The sequence below is a fragment of the Microtus pennsylvanicus genome, chromosome 4 (genome assembly GCF_037038515.1).
Source record: "Microtus pennsylvanicus isolate mMicPen1 chromosome 4, mMicPen1.hap1, whole genome shotgun sequence".
NCBI lineage: Eukaryota > Metazoa > Chordata > Mammalia > Rodentia > Cricetidae > Microtus > Microtus pennsylvanicus.
Genome location: NC_134582.1, coordinates 141,581,384 through 141,589,756, shown reverse-complemented (window position 1 = coordinate 141,589,756; position 8,373 = coordinate 141,581,384). Strand labels below are relative to the sequence as shown.

Genomic DNA, 8,373 nt, shown 5'->3' with positions numbered 1-8,373 from the left:
TGGTCCTTGGACTTCCCACAGGGCAGGGAACCCTGATTGCTCTTCGGGCTGACGAGGGAGAGGGACTTGATTGAGGAAGGGGGAGGGAAATGGGAGGCGGTGGTGGGGAGGAGGCAGAAATCTTTAATAAATAAATAAATTAATTAATTAAAAAAAGAAATCAACAAATTGTTTGCCTCCTTTGATACCATCTCCACATGCAGAGGTCCTTTTGTTCTGTGTAGGACCCTTTTATAGATGGTGGAAGATCCCATGCCTTCCTCCTACCACAGTGCTTCATCCATCACTTGTCCATTCATATGAGCTGTTTTCTACAGTAATGAAGTCTCTGGATCTCAGTAGATTATCTGGATGTAGAGAGCCAAACTGTGGCGTGGTTACTCTTTATGTGTCTATAAAAGGGGCTTTGTCTTCCCCATCAGTAGGACATGAACATAGAGTAGAAGGCCCCTTCTGTCAGTGATCTGCTATCTCAGACACTGATTTGGCAGAAAATTAAAGGTGGTATGTCAAGCTAGTTCTGTGCTCATCTTAATTGATTACTTCCATAATAGAGGACAATTGTGTTATCATTTGTGGGAACATGTATCATAAAACATTTGATACACATTAGTAAATTGCTTATTACTAATGATTTATTAATAAATTACTCCAAGTTAAAAGGTCCAAAATGCATCACAGTTAATGTCCAAAGTGCAGATTCATAATTTACAGTATCTACAACTGTTCAAAGACACACCTTGTAAAAACCATGTTCCTTTCTACTAGGAATTCTAAACTGTCTCAAGCTAATAACCTGAAATTATCCACTGAGTTTTATTGCTGTTTGTTCATATTTTTATCTCATTAAGTTAATAGCAATGCTCATTTGGCATAGAAACAGGCTGATTGTGGTTTCAAGATTCACTCATGAATGGACTTAAGAGACAGCTTGAGCATATCCTAGGCCATTGTATCTTGTCAGAGTGCTATCAGAAGTGCTATCTATGGTCCACAAACAAACCTTGTGAGAGATAGCATCATGTGCATTGAGAGCCCACAAAGTAACCTGAGAGAGAGGGGTTCTGTGATGCTCTAGGAGAAGACGATGACATGACAAGTGGAATCGGGGTACTAATTACATTGAGCACAAGAGTGACTATCAGTTACTACAGCATTAAATAAGTGCTTTGGAAAAACTAGTCTCTTTCTTCGTGTGTGTGTGTGTGTGTGTGTGTGTGTGTGTGTGTGTGTTTCTATGCTTTTAGTGGACTAAATTCTTTTTTTCACATGAGAAAAAGTGTTAAGGAAATTGTCAACAAACCTAATTAATGGATTGAAGGACAATTTAATGGCTGATGGTAAATCGCTAATGTATTATAGGAAAATATTTGGTAAATGTTTTTATACGAATATTAAAATATTACTTTTTAAAATATGCCACAGTGCAGTAAGACCAGCAAGACAGCTAAAATCCCTATTGAAGAAGTCTTTCCTGATTAAGAGAGGTAAGAGTGAAGGTGAATACTTGACTACCCCCTCCCTAATTTCAAATACAGCTTGTTTTTTTTTTCAAAAATATGAACAGAGGAAATAATATAGCAATGTAATTCTATCTTCTTTTGATTTGCCTTCAAATGTCCTTTCATTCAGAATTATTTAAGAAGTAGTTTCTGATAAATTGTCAGTCTGAAACTATATCATCTGAAACGTTTGTTTATTTAATGTCAGCCTCTGATGTACACGGTATCTTTGTATAAATAAAAAGATCTCTAACTAGTCCACAGTATGTGTCCTCTATGGTCATGTAACAGCAAGTTGGCTTGTTATAAATGAATTTTTTATTAAAACCACATTGTGTTTATGCTACATATTATTATATACATCAATGTCAATGTCAATAAGATGATCATTTTAAAAAACCAAAAATACAGTATTCAATTACTTTAAGTTTTTTGAGGACTAAATGCTAATAAGTTTTTCTGGATTTTGCTCCTTTCTATAATTTCCCAATTTAGACATAGTAGACAATTCACATATGGTATTATGTTTATCTTTAATTATCTGTTATTTAATCTGAATAATCTTGACAAAAATCTTGACCTAAGAAATAATAGACTTGCTTAACATTTTAAAGAAATGAATGGACTTTGAGTCCTGTAGGCAGTTCAGGGGATAGAACACTGCTGTTATAAACATTCTCTGGTAGGACACACCCTATTGACTATACCACCAGCACCTTTTTCCTTTGGTTTTATTAGTTTAAGATATGATGATACTTGGTTTATATGCTGATAGACATAATTTCCAGAGCAATTTGCCACAATAGGAGGAAGGCAGAGAAAGTGCATCGTTCTACAGTCGACAACACTGATTGGTCCATTGAGTATATGGTATCTATCTAAAAAATTGTTCATTTCTTTTACATTTTCCAATATTGTGTAGTACAGGTTTTGTAGTATGACCTAATGATTCTCTGAATTTCCTCAATGTCTATTGTTAAGTCCTTATTTTTCATTTCTGATTTTGTTAATTTGGGTGATCTCTCTCCATCTTTTGATTAGTTTATATAATGGTTTGTCAATCTTGTTGATTTTTTTCAAAGAAACAGCTCTTTGTGTCATTGATTCTTTGTATTCTTTTCTGTGTTTCTGTTTTGTTGATTTCAGCCCTCTGTTTGATTATTTCCTGTCTTCTACTACTTCTGGGTGAGTCTGCTTCTTTTTTTCTAGAGCTTTCAGGTGTGCTGTTATGTCACTAATGTGAACTTTCTCCATTTTCTTTATGTGGGCACTTCGTGCTATGAATTTTCCTCTTAGTGTCCCATAGGTTTGGATATGTTGTGCCTTCATTTTTGTTGAATTCAAGTAAGACTTTAGTTTCTTTTTTTATTTCTTCTTCAACACAGGGGTGGTTCAGTAGTTGACTGTTCAGTTTCCATGAGTTTGTAGGTTTTCTGGGAGTAGTATTGTTGTTGAGTTCTAACTTTACTCCATGGTGAGCTGATAAGACACAGGGGTTTACTCCAAATTTTTGTAACTGTGGGGGATTGCTTTGTTACTGATTATGTGATCAATTTTAGAGAAGGTTCCACAAGGTTCTAAGAAGAAGTTATATTCTTCTTTTGGCGGGGGCGGGGGGGAGTTCTATAGATATCTGTTAAGTCCATGTGATTCATTACATCTGTTAGTCCTCTTATTTTTCTCTTAAGTTTCTGTCTGGTTGTTCTGTCCATTGGAGAGAGAGGAGTGTTGAAATCTCCTATTATTAGTGCATGGGGCTTGATGTATGATTTAAGGTTTAGTATTGTTTCTTTTAGTATGTGGGTGCTCTTATATTTGGTGCATCTTGATGAATTGTTCCTGTCATGAGTATAAAGTGTCCTTTTCCATCTCTTCTGATTGATTTTAGTTTGAAATCAATTTTGTTATTTATTAGGGTAGCCACACCTGCTTGTTTCTTAGGTCCATTTGATTGGAAGGCCTTTTCCCAACCCTTTACTCTGAGGTAGAGTCTGTCTTTGATGTTGAAGTGTGTTTCTTGTAAATAGCACAAGACTGCATTCTGTTTTCATAACCATTCTCTTAGCCTGTGTCTAAGAGTAGATTGATTTAAGCGAAATGAATGACCAGTGGCTGTTAACTCTGGTTCTCTTTCAATAGTGGTGTTTGTGTTTTTCCCTTCTTTGGGTTATGCTGGTAGGGGTTTTCCTGATTTCTGTGATATTGTGGGTATAGTTAGCTTCATTGGGTTGAAGTTTCCTACTAGTACTTTCTGTAAGGCTGAGTTTTTGGATATGTACTGTTTAAATCTGTTTTTGTCATGGAGTATCTTGCTTTCTCCATAGATGGTGAGTGAAAGCCTTGTTGAGTATAGTAGCCTGGGCTTTTATCCATGGTTTCTTAGTGTCTGAAACACATCTATCCAGGACCTTCTGGCTTTTATGGTTTCCATTGAGAAGTCAGGCATAATTCTGATAGGCTTACCTTTATATGTTACTTGACCATTTTCCTTTGCACCTTTTAAATATTCTTTCATTATTCTGTATGTTCTTTGTTTTGATTATTATATGGCTAGGGGATGCTATTCTTTTGATCCAGTCTATTTGGTGTTCTGTAAGCTTCTTGTATCTTCATAGGGATATCCTTCTTTAGGTTGGGAAAGTTTTCTTCTATAATTTTGTTGAATATGTTTTCTGTGCCTTTGAGCTGGAGTTCTTTTCCTTCTTCTACTCCTATTATTCTTAGTTTTGGCCTTTTCATGGTGGCTCAGATTTCCTGAATGTTTTTTGTTAAGAATTTTTTGGATTTAATGTTATCTTTGACCAATGAAAATTTTCTTTATAGTATGTTCAGCACCTGAGATTCTTTCTTCTATCTCTTATATTCCGTTGGTTATACTTGTCTCTGTAGTTCCTGTTCATTTACCCAGATTTTCCATATCCACAATTCCCTTGGTTTGTGTTTTCTTTATTACATGTATTTCAGTCTTCAAGTCTTCAACTGTTTCTTTCACTTGTTTGATTGTTTTATCATGGATATTTTTGGGTTTCTTTGAGGGATTTATTAATTTCTTCCAACTTTGTTTGTCTTCTCTTCAATTTCTTTAAGGGAGTTTTTCACTTCCTCTTTAAAGGTATTCATCATTTTTATAAAGTTACATTCAAAGTCGTTTTCTTCTACTTCTGGGTTAGGATGATCAAGTCTTCCTTTTGTGTGTCCACTGGATTCTCATGTTACCATGTTATTTTTTTAGGATGTTGGAGGAATTCTTGCATAGGCACCTACCCATCTCTTCCATCAAATGAGGCCAGCAGTGTCTTGGCATCTTGGTCCAATCATTGCTGTGGCTGTCTCTTAGGTCTCCTCAGTATTGGAGCAAGCTGTATTTCAGAATTCAATGGAGCTTGCATGCACTTGGGGGCCCTCAATATTGGAACAATCTGTGTTTTAGAGTTCCACGGAGCTTGCAGGTGAACAGGCACCACCTTGGATTTTTGTTGTGGTAAAGAGGGTTGTTGGAGGTCTCCCACCTGCTAAGCCTCATTGGCAACCCATTTGTTGGTGGGACCAACACTCTGCTTCAGCCATAGGCAATACTAAGGAAGTTATATTACAGTTTATATACTGTGAATAAAATAAACAAGAATTTGCTTTATTCCTTTTCAGAGGGTGTGCTTTATGAGCTTGAGGCATTGTCTGTGGGAACTCTGATGTTTCTTGTAAGGTACTACTACCATGGAATTGCTGCTTGGTCCCCACGTTTCTTCCATGCTTCTTACCCTAGAGATACAGTTCAGTGTGCATAACTACTGCAGGGTGCTTTGCAATAGCTCTTACCATGGAGGTGATAGCTATTGATGCTGAATTTCTTTGCACTGCCCATTTGTGAGGGACCAGAAGCTAGAACTGAGGGGCTTCTGCATCTTCCTCAGAAGCACTTGAGGAGAGTACACACCTTGACCCCTCTCTGGAGCTTTGCCAACCTATCAGTTTGAAATTCTTTGCAGGGGCCTTTGTCCTTGGTATGCTTGTGGGGTTTTTTTTTGTTTGTTTGTTTTTCATTTTTCTATGCTGCAAAGGGCAGTCACCATAGACTTAGCTTCCTTGTGTCTGGAATTTTCATCTTCAATGGAATAAGGTCAACTTAAACCTTAGAGAAACTCTTTTCACCTCTATACAAGATGAGTATGCTCACTTACAATTCTCCTACCACTAATAGTCCAGAGACAAAATCAACAGCAGCAACACTGTGCTACTACTGTAATACTTCAGTTTGTGATACTGATTCTGGTTAAGATGTCTATAGTGCTCAAGATCATAGGTGTTTTATACACCAATTTATTATAAGTAGTAACTTTTGAAAAATTTGTCTCATTTGAAACGTACAAAGAAGTCTCAATTAATTGTTATCCATATATTTGTTGTCTATAAATCAATATTCACTTTAAATTTTAGCCTCATTTGGGGACAAAGTAAATGTAGTAAAAAATATTGGCCTTGGCATTTAATGCTCTTATATTTTACAATTGATTATAACATATTTTGTTTTTCTACTTTATAGCTAGTCGAAGACAAAAAGATCAGATCTCACTCAGGTAAGAATGTCTGGATTCTAAAATACATTGAGTATGTAGAGAATATAAAGTTCAGAAGCTGCCACCATGTTTTTTTCTGTGTAAAGCAGTTTCAGCTTCTTGATTATATGCTAATCAAAGCTGAATATTTATCTATGGAGAAGCATATAGTTTTAAATAACTGATTATTCCTCTGATACAGCATGAAATGCTATAGGACTCCCTGTCTGTGGAGGTGATTCAGCGGGTAAAGTACTGGCTGTGCATATGGGAAAATGGGAGATGGATTCCCAGGGTCTATATGAGGCCTGTTGGTCTTGTGCGCTTTTAAAATTCTGGTGAGCTTATGGTGAGATTGCAGGTGGAGACAGAGCATCCCTGACATTTTCTGGATTGCTTGCCTGAGGTTTGCATTCATGAGTGAGAGACCCAGCTAGTAAACTAATGTTTAAGGTTAGGGTCAACTCTCAAGTCTATATTCCAATCACCACACCTATACACTGGCATGTATGTACCTTAAATCACACATACATAGGAATACACAGCATATACCATATTTTGCACATATATGTAAAAGGATCGATTTTCAAGTCATTAATTTTTTTCACTAATTTGTTTGGCTGAGTTGTCTGTGTGAAGAGTGTGAAAAATATAGCAAGGTTCAAAACTCTCCAAGGCTTTGCTAAAGATCACCTCAAAATGGCCTTATAGACATGCTTCTGTCCAGCAGGTTAATAGTTCCCTTAATGAGTTCCCCAACTATGGTGAATCACAAGGTAGATGAAGTTAGAAAAACAAACTGGTTGGTCCAGAGCTTACCAACCAGAAGCCCTGAAATTTGGAGCTCTTAGCTGTAGTTCAGATGGAGTAAAGCTGAGGGTGCTTTATTGCTCTGCAGTGCCCTGTAAATACTCAAGACTTGTGCAGGAAGTAATGGCTGTTGAATATAAAGAGGATCATCATAGATCCAGGTGGTTTGGGTGCATGCTTTTAATCCTAGCACTCAGGAAAGTAGAAGCAGGCAGATCTGTAAGTTCAAGGCAAGCCTGGTTTACAAGAACCAGTTCCAGGACAGGCTTCAAAACTATAGAGAAACTCTGTCTCAATAAACCAAAAAAAAGGGGGGGGGGGAAGAATTTCATCATGTACTTGTGCACAGACTTCCAATAAAGCAGCTTCAAATCACCAAAATATGGTGAATTCTGATATTGTTGGTAGCTTGATGTTTAGATTTTTAGATGTTTGATGTTTAGATCAAGATGTTGCTCCCAAAGCAATTTCTTGGGAGAGAGTGAGTGACTAAATGTAATGCCTAAAAAGTTTCTTGACAGAAAACAGGACAAGGTGCTTTAGGTTTAGGGGAAGAAATGAAATAGGAGCATTAAGTACTTAGAGCACAAAACAATCAGTTACTGCAACCATCAGAACAAAGTATGTGGTAAAACCGCCATTCCCCTGTCTTGTGTGCTTGGATGTGTGTGTGTGTGTGTGTGTGTGTGTGTGTGTGTGTGTTGTTTTAATCAAGAGCTAAATTTTCTATGTTCTTCTCCATGAGGAAAGGTGGAAAGGAGAGCAGTCATTAATCATCACCGACTGTTGAAGAATGAATTCAGAATTATTTGGCTGGGCTTCTATCCCATGCCTTTAATCCCAGAATGTGGGAGGCAAGAGGCATAGATCTCTTTTATTTCAAGACAAACATGAAACATATAGTGTATTAAAAGTTAGCTGAAATACATAATGAGATCCTGTTTCAAAAAATGTTTTTGTAAATATGTAATGTAAGATGTGTTAGGGACTCAAAAATAAAAAATTTAGAGACATGCTAAGTGTTTTTATATGGATAGTTAAATGATGATCACTTTCAACATATGTCACAGTGAAGGAACAATAACAAGAGAGCCGGAGCAGAGAAAGAAAAAGTGTGTCACCTTCAATGATGGTAAGAATTACTCCATCTGTCCTACCTTCCCTGAAGAAAATAAGGAAGAGTAAAGATTTTAGATTCCAAAAAAGAGTTAAGGAAAACAAGTATAAATAAAGCACTTTCAAGTGTGAAGTATTTTTGTCAAAACATTGCTTATTTCATTTTAATGCTGATATCTGTACAGCCTTTGAATAAATGAGAAAACATCTTTACACAGCACATGTCTTCCATAGTCACACTGCAGCAAATAGGATTGTCAGAAATCCAGATTCTCCTTGAGTTTATGACAAATGCCTTGTATTTTGTACTGCATATTGCTACACATCTCACTGCCACTAAAATGAAATTATGCCACAAAAACCTTAATCAATTATTTTCATTAACCAGTTTC

At 36.5% G+C, this 8,373-nt stretch overlaps 1 long non-coding RNA gene across 1 annotated transcript; it reads left to right on the top strand.

The window, feature by feature from the left end:
• The first annotated feature begins 1,422 nt into the window (after positions 1-1,422).
• Positions 1,423-7,988, top strand: LOC142848953 (uncharacterized). The gene is made up of 4 exons (XR_012910498.1): positions 1,423-1,487; positions 2,649-2,687; positions 6,043-6,076; positions 7,936-7,988. It is a non-coding gene; the product is annotated as an uncharacterized LOC142848953 (long non-coding RNA).
• Positions 7,989-8,373: the final 385 nt, after the last annotated feature.